This window comes from Staurois parvus, unplaced genomic scaffold, assembly GCF_062004578.1.
Source record: "Staurois parvus isolate SC_StPar_1 unplaced genomic scaffold, SC_StPar_1.0 ptg000335l, whole genome shotgun sequence".
In the NCBI taxonomy this organism is placed as follows: Eukaryota; Metazoa; Chordata; class Amphibia; order Anura; family Ranidae; genus Staurois; species Staurois parvus.
In genome coordinates this window covers 1,477,939-1,503,238 of record NW_028318131.1, presented here as the reverse complement: position 1 = coordinate 1,503,238, position 25,300 = coordinate 1,477,939, and the positions used below count along the sequence as shown (strand labels likewise).

Below are 25,300 nucleotides of genomic sequence, written 5' to 3'. Positions count from 1 at the left end.
CAGCAATAAAAACATGACTGATGTGCCACATATTTAAGTCTAAATACAGGTTTATTCCAAAGATACTGTTTGCAATGGCAATGCGTTTCGGGGGCTGCAACCCCACCTCCTTCATCAGGGCTTAAAAATGATGCTTTGATATAATTTTTAAAGGGCTCAAAAGTAAAATCATTGCAAGTTTTGTGCAGCATCAGCAGTTGGCTCTAGTAACCTGGCAGCCCTTTGAGCCCATATACATCATTTCACTGTGTCATTTCTAAGCCCTGATGAAGGGGGTTGAGTGACAGCCCCCAAAACACATTGGATTTGTAAACAATCTGTCTATGGAATAAACGTTTATTTGCACTTAAATATCATGGTGTGGCACTATAACAACACCAAATGGGGTTTTCATCTGCTGAGCCTGCCTGTCGATGTCTATGAAGAGGGAATACGGAGCAGTGCAGGTGTCAGGATGCTGCTGGGAAAACAAATGTCATTGCTTGGTGTTCTGTGCCACTTGTATGTATTTTTCTGTTATTGTATTTAACTGTATCTGGTCATTATTGTTCTGTTGTACATTATGCCGAAATGTAGCAGTATTTTAGGATCACTACAACTTGTTTACTTATGTGATTTGGTATCTTCCTCTGACCTCCCCTCCTGTGTACTGATAGTTAGTTCAGTCCTAACTAGATCCTCCCTGTTTCATCCATGTTTCCTAAGTCAGTGTTAGCGCTTTGCAGAGATGGGACTTAGGAAAGTCATTGTCTTCTTACACTGCATTGCATTCAACTTCTTTATCCTGCTGAGGAGTTAAAGTGGTTGTAATGGCTCAAGGTTTTTTACCTTCATGCATGCACTCTATGTAAAAAACCTTCTGTGTGCAGCAGTGCCCCCAGCCCCCTCAATACTTACCTGAGCCTCATCGCGTTCCAGCGATGTGAACAACAGCCTTGGCTGTCCCGTGTCTCTGCTCCCGCTGCTGTCAATCACAGCCAGTCAGCTAATCAGGAGAGAGATGGGGCAGAGCAGCCAGGGGCGTATTTACCACAAGGCAAACAAGGCACCTGCCTAGGGCAGCATTTCTCAGGGGGGCAGCACCTCCCTCCAGAAGAAGGGATGAAAGAAGGGACACACGTGCCATGGGAACCAGGTGGGATCGGAGAGAGGATGATGAGGGCTGATTGAATGTGTATGTAGAGCCTGACTCTTGTTCCAGGGGATGTCCGGAGCTGTGAACAATGTCAGGCTCTCTCTGCGGGAGTGGGAAGGGAGGGCTGTTGATCGGTGTCTGTAGGGGCAGATGATTTTTTTGCTACCTAGGGCAGCACAAAACCTAAATACACTACTGGGAGCAGCAGGTGCCCCCATAGCAAGCTGCTTACTGTGGGGGCACCCGACAGGAGGGAGGGGCCAGGAGAACCTGCGGGGAACCCAAGAAGAAGAGGATCCAGGCTGTTTTGTGCAAAACCACTGCATACAGCAAGTAAGTATAGACATGTTTGTTAAAGAACAAAAGAAGAAAAGAACCTTTAGAATCGCTTTAAACTGCATGTGGATGCTGCCAAGTCAGCAGGTGAGTCGTGACCATACTGCCTGGTCTGGTTGGGTCTAAGGAGGTATGTCGATGCATAACGTGGCATTTGAAACAGAACAGCTGGGAGGATCCATCCAGCCAATCAATCTTCCCCAGAGTGAGCTGAGCCTTCAGTTATGGCAGAAGACATACCGCCGTACAAAGTTCCCTGACTCAACCACAAATCGCTTTAAGGGTCTAATGTGTTATAATGTGTTAAACGAACCTGTGCTCCAAAATAAGAAAGCAGCTGCCACCCTATAAAGCTCATATACACTTATATTGATGAATAGATGAAAATAAATTCAGTGTGACGAAACACGTTGGGGTGGAGCTTTCAGTACTCATTTCAGGTTATGCAATTTCCAGTGTTTGGAACACATGCCGGCTCCAGGACTTGGCAGAGTGGTGGCACTTGATAATACACATATGGCTGTATCGGTGCCAATCTAACAGACCTTATAATGTCAGGGCACATCTATTTGTCTAGTTTATTGCTTAGCTGTTTATTTTAATAAAAATGACTATATTATTAGTACTTTTTTTTCCCATTGGTTTATATACTTATGAGGATGTGACACTACCATGGCAGAAATGTCTGCAATACAAACCACTAGAAGCTCGTCTGATCCTGACATACATAATCCATAGCGTGGAGCTCCCCTTTTTTACTTTTATAAAACGTTTTATAATGTCAATAGTAATCTTTGTCAAATAGGAAATGTCTTAAAATAAGAAATACTTAAAAATTAAAGGTCCCCCGATAGCAGTACCAGAGAATTTAAATGGTTAAAGCAGGGGTGGACTGACAACTCATGTGGCCCCCGGGCAATAGGGGATCATGGGGCCCCTGTGCCCTTGCCCAAACTCAAAAAGCCTATAAAAAAGGTACCAGGGGCATCTCATGGGGCCCCCTACTGACCCCGGGCCCTCGGGCAGTGCCCGAGTTTCCAAATGGTCAGTCCGCCCCTGGGTTAAAGAGATCTATATATATGACTAGATTAATAGGAGGAGAAAGAGAAGATAAGATGAGATTGGACAGGGGTGGGGTGGGTATGGGGATAAAGTTTATATGTATGATGTAAAAAGATTTATGATGGTTTTGTAAGGTATTTTTTTCTTTAAAAAAAGTTTATAAAATATATAATGGAAAAAAAAAAAGGAAATGTCTGGAGGTGGGGCTTTAACATTTCTCTCTGACCAGAATGGGCAATTCAACAGCCTGTATGTCCCTGAAGCCCCATTACTCCATGCCCAGTTTCCATCAGTACAATGCATTTTCTTTCTGTTTGCATGACTCCAATAAATGCTAATCATTTGACTCATCTACATTGTAGCTCCTGATAGAAAGCAAATATGTCCTATGGAGTTACATTTTATTATTCCTTCCCTGAAAGTCATTTAATATTTTTTTGTGTAACTTTTAAGAATTCAACAGCAGTTTAAAATGATTGTAACAATATCCGCCAAGTTGTGTATAAACTTGATACATATTATGGAATCAGCTTGCTTTGCTTCCCCCAAGCAATAACCAAAAACAGCTGGAAGACTGCTTTTACTGTAACACTAATATATATATATATATATATATATATATATATATATATATATATATATACACTGTATGCAACACCATGTTCTAGTCAAGGCAGACTGTAGCAGCAGAGGTGGGTGAGGGTATCACAAAACTAATAATTATGTTTTTCTTTTGATGCCTAAAGATCAAGGCTAAAACAAAGCATCACCTTTTGTACCCTAGACAATATACAGATGACATCATGCATCCTGACCCCTCCCATGAGGTCTGCCCTCCAGGGGGTCTCGGCTTCAACATTCCAGATTCATTAACTCTGTACTGGACCAGTATTAAAGCCAGGTACATAAAAACCAAAGGTGTATCCAGTCTTACAGTTGTATGTCTTTAGAAAGCAGCCACAGCCTGAGTAGAAAAGTCTGTCTCCTTCCAGCACTTCTGCAGAGAAGGACGCTTGCTCTCTGTGTGAAAGCAGTGGTCTCTCTGCAGAGGTCTAACACACATCCTACTGACTCAGACCTTTAGTGACTGGAGAGCTCAAGCTTTGACTTAACAAAGGGTTGGGCATGATAGGTGTCACTTTCACCATCTCACATCCAACATCTGGTCATCCATGTCCCTGTAACATTTATCATATTGCAGACTAGGCCAATGTTACATTTTCCAACAAAATTGTTAAAGTGTAAATTCTCGATTTTCTCATTGATGCACTGTTGGTGTCTACTGCTCACTCTAGTCCCAAAAATATTTTTTAAACTCATCACCCTTGCCAATGTCCACTTTGCCAGACTGGGGTGGATATGGGCCAGTGTTTCCTGACAGACAAAAGACTAGTGTATTCACACCACTGAAAAGTAGCCATATTTAGCTTGTCATTGATTTTTAGTATCATAAAATTACAACTTAGTATCACTAAGGGACATTATTACGACTAAACACAAATATAAGGAACATTCTTTCTACTGACCAATAATATAAGGAGCATTCGTCCCACTGAGTGGCAATGTAAGGAGATTTCTTCCTACTGACCACCATTGTAAGGGACATTCTTCCCACTGACTACCAAGGTAAGGAGCATTCTTCCCACTGACTACCAAGGTAAGGAGCATTCTTCCCACTGACTAACAATGTAAGGAGCATTCTTCCCACTGACTACCAATGTAAGGAGCATTCTTCCCACTGACTACCAATGTAAGGGACATTCTTCCCACTGACCACCAATGTAAGGAACATTCTTCCCACTGACCACCAAAAGTAAGGAACATTCTTCCCACTGACTACCAATATAAGAGACATTATTCCCACTGATGACCAATGAAAGGAGCATTCTTCCCACTGATCACCAGTGTAAAGGGTAGTCTTCCCCTTGACCACTAATGTAAGGAACACACTTCCCAATGACCACCAATGTAAGGAACATTTTCCCACTCGCCACCAATGTAAGAGGCATACTTTCCGCTGACCACTAATCTACTGTAAGGGAGAGACATACTTTACACTGACCACCAATGTAAGGAGCATTATTCCCACTGACCACCAATTTAACTAGCATTCTTCCCATTGATCAACAGGGTAAGGAGGATTCTTCCCACTGACCATCAATATAGGGGCGTTATTCTCACTGATCACCAATATAAGGAGCATTCTTCCCACTGACCACCAATTTAGTGAGCATTTTTCCCATTGATCACCAATGTAAGGAGCATTCTTCCCAATGGCCACCAATGCAAGGAACATTCTTCCCACTGACCACCAATGTAAGGGGCATTCTTCCCACTGACCACCAATGTAAGGGGCATTCTTCCCACTGACCACCAATGTAAGGGGCATTCTTCCCACTGACCACCAATGTAAGGAGAATTCTTCCCACTGACTACCAATGTAAGGAGCATTCTCCCCACGGACCACCAATGTAAGGAGCATTCTCCCCACGGACCACCAATGTAAGGAGCATTCTTTCCACTGACCACCAATGTAAGGGGCATTCTTCCCACTGATCCCCAATGTAAGGGGCATTCTTTCCACTGACTACCAATGTAAGGGGCATTCTTCCCACTGACTACCAATGTAAGGGGCATTCTTCCCACATGACCACCAATTTAAGGGGCATTCTTTCCACTGACTACCAATGTAAGGGGCATTCTTCCCACTGACCACCAATGTAAGGGGCATTCTTCCCACTGACCATCATGACAATGTACAGTGAACTGTAGGTATAAAACATTTTAGCAGTGTTCCTGGAGACCAGAAAGTTATTTCAAATGTTCCTCCATATTATACAAGTTGTTAAAGGCTCAAGTAGAAGAAATGAAGGGTGAAATCCGAATGCTGCAGAACATTATCTGCAAAATGTTATTTCTGTGAGTTCTCTACTGTAAATTGTTTACTGCCCTGGCCTTCTGGGCGGCATATGTCTCGCTTTATTCAAGCTCCAACATCTGATACGTCACTGATCACAGCTGCCATTCCTTTCAAGTCTGTGCAATGTACGGTGTTCTGTGGAAGTGAATCCCAACCACTCAATGTAGAACACCTGGAGCTAAGCCGCTCTAAATGATGAGCAAATTTGAGAGGGCTATAAATTAGACCCTGGGAACCTGTAACCTCCAGGACTCCCGGTGACATATGGCAAGGGCAGAGTGCTGGGACTTGTAGTTCCCTTTTCTCTGATCCCTAAAGGGGCGGACTGACAACTCATGGGGCCCCCGGGCAAAAGGGGATCATGGGGCCCCTTTGTCCTTGCCCAAACTCAAAAAAGCCTATGAAAAAGGTACCAGGGGCATCTCATGGGGCCCCCTAGTGACCCCGGGCCCTCAGGCAGTGCCCGAGTTTCCAAATGGTCAGTCCGCCCCTGGCCAAACCTCAACAGTGATAATTTAGTTATATTATGATCCAGGTGGATTGGAGTGAGTCAGCCCTTGGCTTCTTTATGTCTTTGATGCTCCAACTTGAGATCTTCAGACTCTGTTCCTGTCCACCTCAGAGTTTTCTGCCCACCTTTGTGTGTCCACGCTCCTCCTGTTCCATTTGACCAATTATAAAATAAATAAAAATCCAACAGGAGAGCAGGAACCCGTTGTAATGAACACAGTTGGTGATTAGACTGAGACCACAAAGATCTCACCTCTAAAGTTCCAAAGAGGTAGTAGAAACTGTGGTTGTAACTCTCCAGCACTAACCAAAAACTGAAATCTCAGTTCTGGGAGGAGTGACCCTTTAAGGGATTATTATAACTGCCTTTGAGATAGCAAAGATTTGTTTGGCCAACTGGCACCGTCAGTTAAAATGAAAAGAAATTCCCAAGTCTTTCATCTATTCAGCATGGTCAGGAATCTGTCTGTTAATATGGTAAACTATGGCAAATACCTGACAATGAATATGGAATCAGAATTCTGAAGATAATCCAGTGCAGTATGTAGAAGATTGTTCCAAATGCATAATATAAACTGTATCGCTAAGAGTTTGTGGACAGATCTCTGTACTGTTGTGTTTAGGTCAGGGGCGGACTGACAGCTCATGGGGCCCCCGGGCAATAGGGGATCATGGTGCCCCTGTGTCCTTGCCCACACCCAAAAAAGCCTATGAAAAAGCCAATGAAAGGTATCAGGGGCATCTCATGGAGCCCCCTTTTGACCCCGGGCTCTCTGGCAGTGCCTGACTGCTCAAATGGTCAGTCTACCCCTGGTTTAGGTGTTTAGGTGTTTCCCAAGAATGTTACTGTTAATATTACAACATACAATTTAGGCAATTGGGCACTTACAAACTTGTGGTAACAGTATGGAGAGGGCCCTGTTCTGTTCCAGCATGACGTTGCACCTGTGCCAGCTCCATAAAGAAATGGTTTGACCAGTTTGTTGTGGAGGAACTCAAGTGTCCTGTACAGAACATTGACCTCAGTCCTACTGAGCACCTTTCATATGAATTGGAACAGTGTTTGTGAGCCAGGTCTTGTATCCCAACATCATTACCTGACCTCAGATTTCAACAGACACACTCCAAAATGTTATAGGAAAGACTTACCAGAACAGTGGGCACAATCATAGGACCAAATGAAGGTCATATTGCATAATATTGCCCATGAATTTGAAATACGATGTCCAGTAAGTTCATAGTAATGTTTTATTTATGTTATTAAGCTCCTAGATTGTAAGCTCCAAGGATCAGGCCCTCATTTCCCTCTTGTATTGAACTGTATTGTTGCTGTATTGTCTCCTGTTATATTGTAAAGCGCTGAGCAAACTGTTGGCGCCATAAATCCTGTATAATAATAATATATAAATCCTGTATAATAATAATATATATAAATCCTGTATAATAATAATATATAAATCCTGTATAATAATAATATATAAATTCTGTATAATAACAATAATATTACAGGTACTTTTATAGCGCCTTCAATTTACATAGCGCTTTACATACATATATTGTACATTCACAGCAGTCCCTAACCCTCAAGGGGTGTATAATTTAAAGTTCCTAAATTACATTCATATACTAGCGCTTTTACATATATACTGTATTTAACATTCACATCAGTCATTAAACTTCAGTTTTAAGATTTATTTCAGGTACTTATATAGCGCCGTCAATTTACGCAGCACCTTACTTATATATTGTACATTCACATCAGTCCCTAACCCTCAAGGGGTGTACAATCTAAGGTCCCTAACTCACATTCATACATACACATACTAGGGACAATTTAGACAGGATCCAATTAACCTACCAGCATGTCTTTGGAGCGTGGGAGGAAACCGGAGTACCCAGAGGAAACCCACGCAAGCACAGGGAGGACATGCAAACTTCAGACAGGTGCTGCTGTGGTTGGGATTTGAACCAACGGCCCTAGTACTGCCAGGCAGAAGTGCTAACGGTGCTGCTCATATGAAGGTAATGGTTAGGTATCCACAAACCTTTGGCCATAGTGTACCATTAGTTTGGGGTGTACCAAAATTATCCTTAAGGAAGAACTCCAGGAATACAGGATCTGTGGATCTAAATGAGGGGGCTCAATGATGAACTTTCCTGTATGACCCCAATTCAGCAATCCATGAGTCGGCCTTCAAATAACATCAAATAGCAGTCTTCCTTTATTAAAAAAACATGAATAACAGCTGCAAAACAACCAATGTGTTTTTGCCCATCAGGCATTAATCACAGCCTTTCTCAACAGTCGAAATACATTGGCCAACAAAGGAAGATCGTTATTTGATGTTATCCTGAGTGCTGACTTTTCCTCCAGTGATTCATGGTATGTAGAGGCATCGGCAGTCTGATAGTCTGAGCACCGAGTGGAGCTGGAAATTGAAAAAGTGCAAGCAGTAATACACCTGTCCTCACAGCTAAAAATGATGACTGCTGCCACAGTTTTCCCCTCATCCAGATATTTGCCAGGATAATCCATATACAGTAGATGGGACCAACTGTTAATGGGAATCTGTCAGTTTGGCCATTCAAAGTTAAAGAATACGATAATTACAGTTGCAAGAAAAAGTATGTGAACCCCTTCGGATTACGTGGAGTTTTGCATGAATTGGGCATAAAAAATTAATTCCAGAGTTTATCAAGACATTTTGCAGGAAAACGTATGACCATCTGTCCGCCAACTGAAGCTTCGCAGAGGATGAGTGATGCAACAGGACAATGACCCAAAGCATACAAGTAATTCAACAAAACAATGGCTGCAACAGCACAGAATACGCCTTCTGGAGTAGCCCAGTCAGAGTCCTGACCTCAACCCGATTGAAATGCTGTGGCATAACCTTAAGAGAGCGATTCACACCAGATATCCCAAGAATATTGCTATACTGAAATAGTTTTGCGAAGAGGAGTGGTCCAAAATTACTCCAGATCATTGTGCAGGTCTGATCTGCAACTACAGGAAACGTTTGGTTGAGGTTATTGCTGCCAAAGGAGGGTCAACCAGTTATTAAGTCCAAAGGTGCACATACTTTTTCCTCCTTGCACTGTGAATGTTTACATGTTATGTGCAATTAAATCATGGCAACATCTAATGTTTGTGTAGTATTATGTTCAGCAGACTGTGTTCTTCTATTGTTGTGACTTAGATGATGTTCAGAGCACATTTTATGCCCAATTCATGCAAAACTCCACGTAATCCCAAGGCGTTCACATACTTTTTCTTGCAACTGTATGACTTAAAATATATCTTCTATACTTCAAAAGAACAGCACCACCAACTGCCTATCCTTCAACTGTACCAGTCCGATGAAATGGTCTTAAAATATATAGAACTCTTGCTCATTAGCTTACATATTTTCCAATGATGCAAAAAAATTATTTTTCTTTATAGTATCTTTTGAGGAAATGGCTCATACAGTCAGGTCCATAAATATTGGGACATCGACACAATTCTAACATTTTTGGCTCTATACACCACCACAATGGATTTGAAATTAAACAAACAAGATGTGCTTTAACTGCAGACTGTCAGCTTTAATTTGAGGGTATTTACATCCAAATCAGGTGAACGGTGTAGGAATTACAACAGTTTGCATATGTGCCTCCCACTTATTAAGGGACCAAAAGTAATGGGACAATTGGCTTCTCAGCTGTTTAATGGCCTGGTGTGTGTTATTTCCTCATTATCCCAATTACAATGAGCAGATAAAAGGTCCAGAGTTCATTTCAAGTGTGCTATTTGCATTTGGAATCTGTTGCTGTCAACTCTCAAGATGAGATCCAAAGAGCTGTCACTATCAGTAAAGCAAGCCATCATTAGGCTGAAAAAACAAAACAAACCCATCAGAGAGATAGCAAAAACATTAGGCGTGGCCAAAACAACTGTTTGGAACATTCTTAAAAAGAAGGAACGCACTGGTGAGCTCATCAACACCAAAAGACCCGGAAGACCACGGAAAACAACTGTGGTGGATGAGCGAAGAATTATTTCCCTGGTGAAGAAAACACCCTTCACAACAGTTGGCCAGATCAAGAACACTCTCCAGGAGGTAGGTGTATGTGTGTCAAAGTCAATAATCAAGAGAAGACTTCACCAGAGTGAATACAGAAGGTTCACCACAAGATGTAAACCATTGGTGAGCCTCAAAAACAGGAAGGCCAGATTAGAGTTTGCCAAACGACATCTAAAAAAGCCTTCACAGTTCTGGAACAACATCCTATGGACAGATGAGACCAAGATCAACTTGTACCAGAGTGATGGGAAGAGAAGAGTATGGAGAAGGAAAGGAACTGCTCATGATCCTAAGCATACCACCTCATCAGTGAAGCATGGTGGTGGTAGTGTCATGGCGTGGGCATGTATGGCTGCCAATGGAACTGGTTCTCTTGTATTTATTGATGATGTGACTGCTGACAAAGGCAGCCGGATGAATTGTGAAGTGTTTCGGGCAATATTATCTGCTCATATTCAGCCAAATGCTTCACAACTCATTGGACGCCGCTTCACAGTGCAGATGGACAATGACCCAAAGCAGACTGCAAAAGCAACCAAAGAGTTTTTTAAGGGAAAGAAGTGGAATGTTATGCAATGGCCAAGTCAATCACCTGACCTGAATCCGATTGAGCATGCATTTCACTTGCTGAAGACAAAACTGAAGGGAAAATGCCCCAAGAACAAGCAGGAACTGAAGACAGTTGCAGTAGAGGCCTGGCAGAGCATCACCAGGGATGAAACCCAGCGTCTGGTGATGTCTATGCGTTCCAGACTTCAGGCTGTAATTGACTGCAAAGGATTTGCAACCAAGTATTAAAAAGTGAAAGTTTGATTTATGATTATTATTCTGTCCCATTACTTTTGGTTCCTTAATAAGTGGGAGGCACATATGCAAACTGTTGTAATTCCTACACCGTTCACCTGATTTGGATGTAAATACCCTCAAATTAAAGCTGACACTCTGCAGTTAAAGCACATCTTGTTTGTTTCATTTCAAATCCATCGTGGTGGTGTATAGAGCCAAAAATGTTAGAATTGTGTCGATGTCCCAATATTTATGGACCTGACTGTATATGACCAGCCATATAGTTCTATGGACTTCCACTGTGTTGAGGAACTCCAATACCTGGTGAGTGTTTGCAACAGTTTCCAAGAAGAAAAAATGTACCTACAGCAGGACAGTCCAGTGGCGGACATACCATTTGTGCAGACTATGTAGCAACACTTGGGCCATCTGGGATATAGGGGTCCATTTATACTAGAATCCCCTCCAGCTGTCACGTAGACCTAGATATAGTCAATTTCTATGTATCTGTCAATCAATGATGGATAAGTGTACTTGATCAGTAGTTGCATGGGAGACCCAAAACTTGGTTTGGCACTGAAGCCCTTTGATGCCTCTGCCATTGATGCAACCTTATCATTCTAGCAACAGCAGATCTGCACCAATTGACTTGGTCCGAGCATGTAGGCCCTTTACAAAATAATCTAGAGCGGGTGACTGGGGACAAAGATAAGGCACATTTATTAAATCCTTTCTTCAGCTCTGTGTACACAAAGGAGCATGGGGGACTCTTGTCCATAATCGGCATGGTACTGACAGAGCTCCAGATGATCCACAGTGCCTCACAATTGATATGATCCAGAAATATGTAGACAGAATAAAGGTGAATAAAGCTCCTGGACCGGATGGCATACACCCACGGGGCCTTAAAGAACTGAGCTCTGTCATTTCAAAGACATTGTTTCTAATTTTTAGGGACTCTTTAATGACTGGCATAGTACCACTGGATTTGAGTAAGGTCAATGTGGTGCCAATATTTAAAAAGGGGTCAAAATCTTTACCAAGTAATTATAGACCTGTTAGTTTAACTTCTATAGTTGGGAAGCTACTGGAGAGTTTAATAAAAGACCGAATAGATGAGCTCTTGATAGAGAAAAATATTTAAAGCAACAGACAGCATGGATTTATGAAAGAAAGACATTGTCAAACAAATCTGATTTCTTTTTATGAGGAAGTGAGCAAAACCTTGGACAGAGGGGTGGCGGTGGACGTGGTATACTTGGACAGAGAGGTGGCGGTGGACGTGGTATACTTGGACAGAGGGGTGTTGGTGGATGTGGTATACTTGGACAGAGGGGTGGTGGTGGACGTGGTATACTTGGACAGAGGGTTGGTGGTGGATGTGGTATACTTGGACAGAGGGTTGGTGGTGGACGTGATATACTTGGACAGAGGGGTGGTGGTGGATGTGGTATACTTGGACAGAGAGGTGGCGGTGGACGTGGTATACTTGGACAGAGAGGTGGCGGTGGACGTGGTATACTTGGACAGAGGGGTGGTGGTGGACGTGGTATACTTGGACAGAGGGGTGGTGGTGGACGTGGTATACTAAGACAGAGGGGTGGCGGTGGACGTGGTATACTTGGACAGAGGGGTGGCGGTGGACGTGGTATACTTGGACAGAGGGGTGTTGGTGGACGTGGTATACTTGGACAGAGGGGTGGTGGTGGACGTGGTATACTTGGACAGAGGGTTGGTGGTGGATGTGGTATACTTGGACAGAGGGGTGGTGGTGGACGTGGTATACTTAGACAGAGGGGTGGCGGTGGACGTGGTATACTTGGACAGAGAGGTGGCGGTGGACGTGGTATACTTGGACAGAGGGGTGGTGGTGGACGTGGTATACTTGGACAGAGGGGTGGCGCTGGACGTGGTATACTTAGACAGAGGGGTGGCGGTGGACGTGGTATACTTAGACAGAGGGGTGGCGGTGGACGTGGTATACTTAGACAGAGGGGTGGCGGTGGACGTGGTATACTTAGACAGAGGGGTGGCGGTGGACGTGGTATACTTGGATTTTGCAAAAGAGTTTGACACAGTTCCCCACATATGGCTAATATGTAAGGTGGAATCTACGGGCTTGGAAAAATCTGTATGTAAATGGAAAGAACACTGGCTAAAAGATGGTATTCAAAGAGTAGTAGTTAATGATTCATACTCTGAATGGTCTAGGGTTGTCAGTGGTGTACCCCAAGGTTCACTGTTGGGACCAGGGGCGGACTGACCATTTGGGCTCTTGGGCACTGCGCGAGGGCCCAGGGTCAGTAGGGGGCCCCATGAGATGCCCCTGGTACCTTTCATAGGCTTTTTTGGGTACGGTTTGAGTGTGGGCGAGGACACAGAGGCCCCATGATCCGCTATTGCCTGGGGGCCCCATGAGTTGTCAGTCTTCCCCTGGTTGGGACCCTTACTTTTTAATATATTTTTAAAAAAAGATATAGGGTCAGGGATTAAAAGTACAATTTCAAGCTGTGCCGGTGAAAAACGTCCTTACAGGATGTCTCCAACTTACAAGCCGACCTCAATGCTCTGTTTAATTGGGCAACTATGTGGCAAATGAGGTTTAATGTTGATAAATGTAAGGTGATGCACTTGGGGACTAAGAATATGAATGTATCATACATACTAGGGGGGTACAACTGGGGGAATCAATGGTGGAGAAGGATCTGGGGGTTCTGGTAGATCACAAGCTTAATAATGGCATACAATGCCAAGCTGCGGTTTCTAAAGCGAGCAAAATCCTCTCTTGTATTGATACAGGTATAGACTCCAGAGAGAGAGATATCATATTACCCCGCTACAAATTATTAGTAAGACCTCATCTGGAATATGCAGTTCAGTTTTGGGCACCAATTCACAAAAAGAACATTGGGGAACTGGAGAAAGTACAGAGAAGGGCAACCAAACTGATAAGAGGCATGGAGGAGATCAGCTATGAGGAAAGATTAGAGGAACTGAATTTATTCTCTCTTGAGAAGAGGAGATTAAGGGGGGATATGATCACCATGTATAATACATAAGGGGGGATATGATCACCATGTATAATACGTAAGGGGGGATATGATCTCCATGTATAATACATAAGGGGGGGGGATATTATCACCATGTATAATACATAAGGGGGATATGATCTCCATGTATAATACATAAGGGGGGGATATGATCACTATGTATAATACATAAGGGGGGATATGATCAACATGTATAATACATAAGGGGGATATGATCTCCATGTATAATACATAAGGGGGGATATGATCTCCATGTATAATACATAAGGGGGGATATGATCACCATGTATAATACATAAGGGGGGATATGATCTCCATGTATAATACATAAGGGGGGATATGATCTCCATGTATAATACATAAGAGGGATATGATCTCCATGTATAATACATAAGGGGGGATATGATCTCCATGTATAATACATAAGGGGGATATGATCACCATGTATAATACATAAGGGGGGATATGATCTCCATGTATAATACATAAGGGGGATATGATCTCCATGTATAATACATAAGGGGGGGATATGATCTCCATGTATAATACATAAGGGGGATATGATCTCCATGTATAATACATAAGGGGGGATATGATCTCCATGTATAATACATAAGGGGGGATATGATCACCATGTATAATACATAAGGGGGGATATGATCTCCATGTATAATACATAAGGGGGGATATGATCTCCATGTATAATACATAAGGGGGGGATATGATCTCCATGTATAATACATAAGGGGGATATGATCTCCATGTATAATACATAAGGGGGGATATGATCTCCATGTATAATACATAAGGGGGGATATGATCTCCATGTATAATACATTAGGGGGATATGATCTCCATGTATAATACATAAGGGGGGATATGATCACCATGTATAATACATAAGGGGGATATGATCTCCATGTATAATACATAAGGGGGGATATGATCTCCATGTATAATACATAAGGGGGGATATGATCTCCATGTATAATACATAAAGGGGGATATGATCTCCATGTATAATACATAAGGGGGGATATGATTGCCATGTATAATACATAAGGGGGGATATGATCTCCATGTATAATACATAAGGGGGGATATGATTGCCATGTATAATACATAAGGGGGGATATGATCTCCATGTATAAATACATCAGTGGTTCATATAGTGTACTAGGTGTAGAGTTATTGACCCTGAGGGCATCACAGAGAACAAGGGGGCACTCTTTACGTTTGGACAAAAATGTTTTTTTTTTTTTTTAATGGTAGAACTGGATGGACTTTTGTCTTTTTTCAGCCAGACTAACTATGTAACTATAACTTAAACAACAAAAGCTCAGTACAGTCTCTTGAGTCAAGTGCAGTCAAGTGAAGCATATTTCCTGATTGTTTGCTATTCTTGGATGTGTACTGAGGAGCGCCTGGTGCAAAAGTTCATCTCACTTGAACAGTTAAGAGCATCAAATACAACTAAAATGTTTCAGGGGGAAAAAGCCTCTCCCTTCTTCAGGGCTTGAACATATACACATCACTCTGCTGCTAAGGGCTGCTAAGGGCAACCATAGACCAACAAGTGCAATCTAACATGTCCATATGAGTACCGCCCGGCCCCACTGTAAACCTCAAAGCTTGGCTCAACTGAGAACTCAGCTTTATACCTATGCAGACCAAGAGGAAGTAATGGGCAGATGCTGCAGGCAGTAGCTTGGGTAGAACAATAGGGATCAAGAGGATATCTCCATTAGAAGGACAGATGGGAAGAATGTGGTAGAATCTACTATGCAGCAGTCCTGGTAGTGATCCACACCCTCTGCTGTGCAAAAATGAACGCCTCCTACTGCTTGAGCTGCTCATTATGGGAAACAGAAGAATAGTTGCAAGTGATGCTCAAATGGACAGCCTAAGACTGAACCGCCTATCTTTCAGAGCCCAATCACACCGATACATGCAGAAGTTAGGTACCTGCACCCATCTATTTCCTATGGATCGCACCAAAAACGCACATGGCGCACTTTTTACAATACACACCAACCGAATTTAGGTGTTCTTGTTGCATTTAGGACTATGTGTTACCTGGTGCATACATTTGGGGTTTGCACCCATTGGCAATGAATAAACACACTCTCAAAGCACATTCACAAGTGTTTTCATTCTGAAAATGCTAGTTGCCTGGCTGTCATTCTGGCTCACTGACCTCAATACTTTGAGTCATTGACTTTAAACAAGAATTCTGATAAGAGCTTCTGACTTTTATGGGCTGGGTCCTCATTCCAGGTCAATGGCTCAGATAGTATTGAAGCCATTGGACCAAAATAATAGGCATGCAATCTGCTAAAGGAGGTTGGCAATGGTCTCCTAAAGTTCTGAGCAAAGTCAACCAGTCCAGACTCATGCCATTGCCATAGCTGTCCTGGAAGTGTAAATTTACATTGTGAACCCTTTGTCAATGAATGAGCACACCCCAAAACACTTGCACAATGGCTCTGCCAATGCTGACTTCTCTTTCTGAAAATGCTGGTTGCCTGCCTGTCATTCTGACTCACCGGCCTCAATACTTTGAATCATTGACCTGAAAGAAGAACGCTGATAATGGTTTCTGACTTTTCTGAGCTGGGTCCTCATTCCGGGTCAATGGCTCATATAGTATTGAAGCCGTTGGACCAATATAATAGGAATGCAATTTGCTAAAGAAGGTTGGCAATGCTCTCCTGAGGCTCTGAGCAAAGTCAACCAGTCCAAACTCATGCCATTGCCATGGCTGCCCTGGAGGCGTAAATTTACATTGTGAACCTTTGTCAATGAATGAGCACACCCCCAAAACACTTCCACAATGTCTCTGCCATTGCTGACTTCTCTTTCTGAAAATGCTAGTTGCCTGCCTGTTGTTCTGACTTACTGGCCTCAATACTTTGAGTCATTGACCTGAAAGAAGAATGCTGATAATGGTTTCTGACTTTTTGGAGCTGGGTCTTCATTCCGGGTCAATGGCTCAGATAGTATTGAATATGTTGGACCAAAATAATGGACATGCAATTTGTAAAATGAGGTTGGCAATGGTTTCCTAAGGCTTTGAGCAAAGGCAACTACGGTAGTCCAAATTCATGCCATTGCCATGGCTGCCCTAAGTGGATACAACGTGGGGTATCATTGGCTGCACTGCACTTTGTTAAGCCAAGGCGCTGATTTACTAAAGGAAAATAGACTGTGCACTCTGCAAGTGCAGTTGCTCCAGAGTTTAGTAAATGAGGTAAAGTTTCACTTTGCAAAGAATACCCAATCACATGAAGGGGAAATTAAAAAAAAAGCCTATTTGCTCGCACATGAAAGGATGATGATCATCAATAGAGCGTCTACTCATTTACTAAGCTCTGGAGCAACTGCATTTGCAGAGTTCACAGTCTATTTGCCTTTAGTAAATCAGCCCCATAGAGCCTCAACCTAAATCATTTTCTGCAAAAAAACATGCAACAAGGGATCAGATCAAAGTGTTTCTTGAATAAAAAAAAAAGACATGCTGGTGGGTTCATTGACTCCTGTCTAAATTGGCCCTAGTATGTGTATGTATGAATGTGAGTTAGGGACCTTAGATTGTACGCCCCTTGAGGGTTAGGGACCTTAGATTGTACGCCCCTTGAGGGTTAGGGACCTTAGATTGTACGCCCCTTGAGGGTTAGGGACCTTAGATTGTACGCCCCTTGAGGGTTAGGGACCTTAGATTGTAGACCCCTTGAGGGTTAGGGACTGATGTGAATGTACAATATATATGTAAAGTGCTGCGTAAATTGACGGCGCTATATAAGTACCTGAAATAAATAAATAATAAAAAAATAAACAATTAAAATACCTAATATATAGAAATAAAATATTAAAGTTACCTTTGCTGTACACGCATAATCCAATAGCCAGATCTCCTCTTTCTTCTACACGGAGCCGAGGATCTGCAGACTCTCCTGTCCTGACAAGTTTAGGTTCCTTTCTCTGTACTTCTTGTCCCTGGGAGAGCAATTTTTGGACGTAGGAAAGATCTGCAGATTCTTTACGAAAAAAGTCTTAAAAAATAAATAAGTCCTAAAGTAGTAATGAAAGTGCAATAAATTAACTTTGCGCAATCTTCCCTTCCCTGGATCTTTTTTTGGCTTCTCTCTGTCGTTGTCTCTCCCAGAATTTTTTTTTTCTTAACATGTACCCTAAAGCCACACAAAAAAAAACGTTAGTGCATTGTAATTAATCCTGCGGTCCTTCCCCTCTTTTCCCGCAGCCAATAGAATAAAGGATATTTAAATCGCAGCTGCGGAATCTTGCCAGCCAGGTGAAGAGATACTCTGGAGTTAATTCCTGACTCAGATTTTTTTTTTTCTTTCCCCCCTCTAACTTTTCAGCCAGTTCTGCAGAGGACACTCCTCCTGTCTTTACTCAAGGAAAGATTTATTTCCAACCAAGAAAGGAAAAAGGATGTGATAGATGCAGCAGCTGGCGATAAAGGACGCCTCTGCTGTTGGTTGTGCAGAAGGATCTTGCAGGCTTTTGCAGGTCGTGTTTTCCACACTGTCAGGCAAGTGTAAAAAAAGTGAAATTTTCGAGTATGTTGGAACAAATTCCCAAAATATCACAAAAACAGCAACAGTATATATTTTTTTTATTTAAATTTATTTATTTCAGGTACTTTTATAGCGCCATCATTTTACGCAGTGCTTTACCCTAGTATGTATGAATGTGAGTTAGGGACCTTAGATTGTACGCCCCTTGAGGGTTAGGTACTGATGTGTATGTGCAATATATATTACCTAACCCTCAAGGACTATACAATCTAAGGACTCTAACTTACATTCATACATACACACATATATTGTACATTCACATCAGTCCCTAACCCTCAAGGGGCGTACAATCTAAGGTCCCTAACCCTCAAGGGGCGTACAATCTAAGGTCCCTAACCCTCAAGGGGCATACAATCTAAGGTCCCTAACCCTCAAGGGGCGTACAATCTAAGGTCCCTAACTCACATTCACACATGCTAGGGCCAACTCAGACAGGATCCAATTAACCTCCCAGTATGTCTTTGGAGTGTGGGAGGAAACTGGAGTACCCCACGCAGGCACAGGGAGAACATGCAAACTCCAGGCAGGTGGTGCTGTGGTTGGGATTCAAACCAGCGACCCTAGTACTGCCAGGCGGAAGTGCTAACCATTTAGCCACTGTGCTGCCCATAATGTCCCTTTAGGCTTGGTTTCCACTTACAGGTGTGACCAAGTGTGGATGCGTTTCCACACATTTTTTCATGCTTTTTTTTTGTGTTTCCACCAGGGGCGGACTGACCATTTGGAAACTCGGGCACTGCCCGAGGGCCCGGGGTCAGTAGGGGGCCCCATGAGATGCCCCTGGTACCTTTTTCATAGGCTTTTTTGAGTTTGGGCAAGGACACAGGGGCCCCATGATCCCCTATTGCCCGGGGGCCCCATGAGTTGTCAGTCCGCCCCTGGTTCCCACACATCGCGTGTACAGCAGCCCATTTATTTCAATGGCTTGGCCTACACGTGAAAAAAAGCAGAAAACAGTCCCAGACTCTTGTCCTCCAGAAGATTTACCATCCTTCCTGACCAGGACATTTTTTGTGATACAGCGCTGGGTTACTTTAAGTGACAATTGCGCGGTCATGCAACGCTGTACATAAATGAAATGTGTGTCCTTTTTTTCCCCACAAATAGAGCTTTCTTTTTATGGTATTTAATCACCCGTGAGGTTTTTACTTTTTTTATTATAAACAAAAAAAGACTGACAATTTTGAAAAAAAAAAAATATTTTTAATTTTCTGCTTTAAAAAAAATCCAATAAAAAATTTTAAGAATCAGATTTCTTCATACATTTAGACCAAAATGTATTCTGCTACATATTTTATGGTTAAAAAAATCCTTTTGCGTACAGGTTATAGCGTCTACAAACTCTGGTACATATACTGGAATTTTATTTTAATATACTAGTAATGACGGCGATCAGCGTCACGGCTTGCAGATCGTTTTGTGCTGTGACAGTTCACAGTTGAAGACCTCCTCTGATGGCGTGCGCACCCCCGTGTGGCAGAAGTGCAAAAATACATCTATATATATATATATATATATATATATATATATATATGATTTTGCACAGGAATGCTGCCCTGTAGCAGAAAAACTGCTATAGGGTAGAGGGCAAATAATGTATCACACCAAATTGTATGGTGCTGCGGAACTATGCAGTTTGAAAATACGACACATTTGCAGATGGATGGCGGTGCCATTGACAATTAATGGCATAACCGCATGCCTGCTAAATTGCAGCGTGTTTTCCTGCATGTTGGGAAAGGGCGTGATTTTTCTCAAATTCCTGTCATGCAATTAGCCTTAGTCCTGAATCTCTCTGGCGGTATTCCCGAGTGTAGCTCGGGGTAAAGTTTCAGCACCACAAGCGGTAACCCCCCCGAGCTACACTCGGGAATACACTGCAGCGTTGCTCCGGGATCTCTTCTTCACTTACCTTGTCCTGCGCTCCCGCGATGTCCCTCCTGCAGTGTCCCCTGTAATGTCCTCCGGCCGATGCCGGCATCTCTCTTCTGTGTTCCGTTCCCTGCGAGCGTCGGGACGTACGGGGGACGGAACGGCAGGAAATTTAAAAATGTGAAAAAGTGACATTCACTAAATACACTAAAATCACATAGTATAACATTCCTGTATCAAACCATTTCACATACATTTTGTCCCGAGTGCTTTGTCCGGCGCCCTGCCTGCATTTTTACTGTTCTTTCTGCCTGGAAACTGAGAAACGTCCATGGCGTCCAAATAGCGTCCCTTTAGGTCAAAATCGGTTTTAGACCGGCTAGAGAACAGCGATAGTAAATCAGAACCACTTGCAGAATTGAGTGATAATGATTCGTGGGGGAAATTCCTCATCAGACACTGAAAACGATTCTGCGACTTTGCTCAGCGATGTGCGAACTTGGCGTTCTATTTCACATTTCAGTGTTTTTGGTTTGATTATATTATTGAATTAAATTTATTATTATATTATTATTTTTATGATTATTTATTATATTATAATTTATGTTTCAAATTTTATCATACCCGGGATGTTTACTAGACTCTTTCAGTGAGTTACTCCTAAAAATTACAGCCTACAATAAAAAAACAACAAATTTCCATGCAAAAAAATGTACCGCTTTGAGCACAGAAATACTGACATAATCAGACCGCTAGGGAGGCTACAAAGCCTTTCTTGTGCTGCAGTGCACTGACTTTGCCTAGGCTAAGATGATGTCATCAGTCTGCCGCCAGCAGGAGGAAGCATTTTCTTAGTCTCCTCTCCCTGAGTGATCAGATTGCACCATTGTAACTTTGTACAAGGGGTGTTCAAGTCAATCTGGGACCTTTCATTTTCCAGGTATAAAAAAGGGATGCTAGTGTGGTGGTCCTACACACAGTAGTAAGTGGCAAGTGCGTCCTATTACTGATAGGCGGTACCAGGGCTTTTTTTTCAGCGGAAATGTGGGGGAACACAGTTCCCGAACCTCAGCAATGAATGTATGTAATGACAAAGGGTGCTGGGGTGTGCTGCGGGGTCTACTGATGCTGACTGCTGGGGGATCTATTATCGCTGGATTTCTTTTGCAGGGGTAGGGGGTGTCTATTGCTTCTGGGGAGACCTATTGTTGCTGTTGGGAGATATATTGCTGCTGGGGGTGAGTCTTATGTTGCTGGGGGGTCAAATGTTGCTGGGGGGTCAAACGTTGCTGGGAGGGATCTACTGTTGAGAGAGGGGTCTAGTGTTGATTTGTTGCTGATTGTAGGGAGATCTGTTGTTGCTGAAGGGGGTTATATTGCTTCTGATGGGGGATCTAATGTTCCTGGGGGGATCTATTGTGCTGGCAACAGGGGATCTATTTTACTGCTTTTGTTGTTATCAATAGCAAATTCTATGCAAATTACCACAAAATGATACTTTTGTATTGACTAAAAGGGGCAGTACTGGGAGGTGAGTAGGGGGATGGGGGGAAGGAGCGGTGCTCGGAGGTGGACAGGGGTGGAGACAAGAAGTGACTCAGAATGGGGGAGTTCCTGCACCTATTCTCTGAGAAAAAAAGCCCTGGGTGGCGCATATGTCGCGGGCCAGTCTAGAGATCGTTGATCAAGATGGCAGACAACCGCATTAGTGCACACACGGAACAGTTTCTTGTGATGAAGTTTCTTGTGAACAAAGATGTAAAACCCGCAGAGATTTACAGAAGACTTCAAGCCAGGGGCGGACTGACAACTCATGGGGCCCCCGGGCAATAGGGGATCATGGGGCCCCTGTGTCCTTGCCCAAACTCAAAAAAGCCTATGAAAAAGGTGCGAGGGGCATCTCATGGGGCCCCCTACTGACCCCGGGCCCTCGGGCAGTGTTTCCAAATGGTCAGTCCGCCCCTGCTTCAAGCTCAGTACAGTGATGAGGCGTAAGACATTTGAATGGTGTAAACATTTCAAAGATGGCTGTCCATCCGTCAGTGACAATCCCGACCATGGTGGTTCCCAGCCCACAGAAGTCGTTCCTGTCAACTGTTGGCGTTATATAAGTCCTGTATAATAATAATAAGCCGTCTGTCCTAGGATGGTTCAGGCGTACTGAGAAACCTTTCTATGCCGAAGCTTTCCAGGCATTAGTTAAACATCGGGATAAGTGTATAAATGTAGCAGGGGAGTATGTTGAAAAATAAACGCAGTTTCCACTCCTTGACATATGTTCTTTTAATATATAAACTCAAATGTCCCGGGTTTACTTGATCGCCACTCATAGCAAATCACAAGGTGAGGTGAGGGGCTGATCTGTGTCCGATATCATGGGCAGCACAGTGGCTAAATGATTAGTACTTCTACCTAGGGGCATTGGTTTGAATCCCAACCACGGCACCACCTGCCTGCAGTTTGCATGTTCTCCCTGTGCCTGTGTGGGTTTCCTCCCACACTCCAAAGACATGCTGGTAGGTTAATTGGCTCCTGTCTAAATTGTCCCTAGTATGTGTATGTATGAATGTGAGTTAGGGACCTTAGATTGTACGCCCCTTGAGGGTTAGGGACCTTAGATTGTACGCCCCTTGAGGGTTAGGGACCTTAGATTGTACGCCCCTTGAGGGTTAGGGACTGATGTGAATGTACAATATATATATGTAAAGCGCTGCGTAAATTGACAACGCTATATAAGTGAGTAAATGTCCCAAAATAGTGAAAGCCCCCGTAAGCCCAGCACCCTATGATGATGTGCATCACACAAAACACATCAGGGGGGCTACAGTTTCTGGACGTCTGACCACTGCTGGTGGCCATCCTGAATTCTATATGGTCAGTTTTTCATTTGTATTGATTTGTTACTCCTTGAAGCAATAAACTAAGTGTCTACGGTATCACGCTGTGTGGTGTCCCTTATTGGGCTCTCTTCACTGAGAGTCCCCACTTGCAGAACCTGTTTAAAGGGACCCCAACGGTGATACGTAATAAGGCCCTTGGAGTATCTTACCCTAGATGAGATTGGATGGTGTGTGACCCTGATCCTACCTTGGCAGCAGATAACCACTACCTGATGAGACAGGATAATCTCATATGTGTATTTTTGACGCACTTCTGGTGAGTGCGCACTCTTTATATCCTATATCCACTGTGTGGTACACTGGATTCCCGCCCCCACGCATTTAATAGGATCTATCGGATCCCCACGTGGGCTTTCACTATTTTGGGACATTTACTCACTTACCTCACTGCAGTGTGATCTATGATTTTACACTTGTTTTTACAGCTATAATCTTTTATGTTCATTTAAAACGCTGTTTTACTATGTTTAGTTCTTCATGTATATTTAGCGCTGCACCTTTTTATATATATATTGTTGGAAGGTTTGCTCTTGGTTGCCTTTTTGGTGTTCCAGCAGCTATTTTTGGAAATCTCAGATAGCGCTTTGGGTAGGCCAGTGAGAAGGGAGTTGCAGTAGTCCAGGCGTGAGATGATGAGGGAGTGTACAAGTTGTTTGGTGGTGTCTGGGGTGAGGGATGTGCGTATCTTGGAGATGTTGCGGAGGTGGAGCCTGCAAGATCTAGATAGCAGTTAGATGTGGGGTAGGAAGGAGAGGTGGGAGTCCAGGGTGACACCCAGGACTTTGGCGTGTGGGGTGGGAGAGATGGTGGCGTTGTTAGTAGTGATGGAGAAGATGGGGGGGGCACGGGTTGGGGGGAAGACCAGGAGCTCGGTTTTGGATAGGTTAAGTTTGAGGAAATGGAGCGACATCCAGTCTGATATGTCGTTTAGGAGGTGGGCGATGCGGGCAGTATTCTCGGCTCAAAGTGTCCCACTCTAATCAGATAATTAAGCCATAACACCTGCAAAGGGTTCCTGAGCCTTTAAATGGTCTCTCAGTCTGGTTCAGTAGGAATCACAATCATAGGAAAGACTGCTGACCTGACACCATCATTGACACCCTCCATAAGAAGGGTAAGCCTCAAAAGGTAATTGCAAAAGAAGTTGGATGTTCCCAAAGTGCTGTATCAAAGCACATTAATAGGAAGTTATGTGGAAGGGAAACGTTTGGAAGAAAAAGGTGCACAAGCAGCAGGGATGACCGCAGCCTGGAGAGGATTGTCAGGAAAAGGCCATTCAAAAGTGTTGGGGACTTTCACAAGGAGTGGACTAAGGCTGGAGTCAGTGCATCAAGAGCCACCACACGCAGACGGATCCTGGACATGGGCTTCAAATGTCGTATTCCTCTTGTCAAGCCGCTCCTGAACAACAAACAACGTCAGAAGCGTTTTACTTGGGCTAAAGAAAAACAGACCTGGTCTGTTGCTCAGTGGTCTAAAGTCCTCTTTTCTGATGAGATCAACTTTTGCATCTCATTTGGAACCAAGGACCCAGAGTATGGAGAAAGAATGGAGAGGCACAAGGACCCAGAGTATGGAGAAAGAATGGAGAGGCACAAGGACCCAGAGTATGGAGGAAGAATGGAGAGGCCCAAGGACCCCAAGTATGGAGGACGAATGGAGAGGCCCAAGGACCCCGAGTATGGAGGAAGAATGGAGAGGCACAAGGACCCAGAGTATGGAGGAAGAATGGAGAGGCCCAAGGACCCCGAGTATGGAGGAAGTATGGAGAGGCCCAAGGACCCCGAGTATGGAGGAAGTATGGAGAGGCCCAAGGACCCCGAGTATGGAGGAAGAATGGAGAGGCACAAGGACCCAGAGTATGGAGGAAGAATGGAGAGGCCCAAGGACCCCGAGTATGGAGGAAGTATGGAGAGGCCCAAGGACCCCGAGTATGGAGGAAGAATGGAGAGGCCCAAGGACCCCGAGTATGGAGGAAGAATGGAGAGGCACAAGGACCCCGAGTATGGAGGAAGAATGGAGAGGCACACACTGCAAGATGCTTGAAGTCCAGTGTGAAGT

The 25,300-nt window shown here is 43.5% G+C and overlaps 1 protein-coding gene across 3 annotated transcripts in view; it reads right to left on the bottom strand.

Moving 5' to 3' along the window:
• The window catches only part of COL7A1 (collagen type VII alpha 1 chain), a 299,769-nt gene extending 281,578 nt beyond the window's left edge, over positions 1 to 18,191 (bottom strand). For all 3 annotated transcript variants that reach the window (XM_089684078.1, XM_089684079.1, XM_089684077.1), the window contains exon 1: positions 17,745 to 18,191. The gene's annotated coding sequence lies outside the window, so the exon portion shown is untranslated. The remainder of the gene's footprint in view (positions 1 to 17,744) is intronic.
• Positions 18,192 to 25,300: the final 7,109 nt, after the last annotated feature.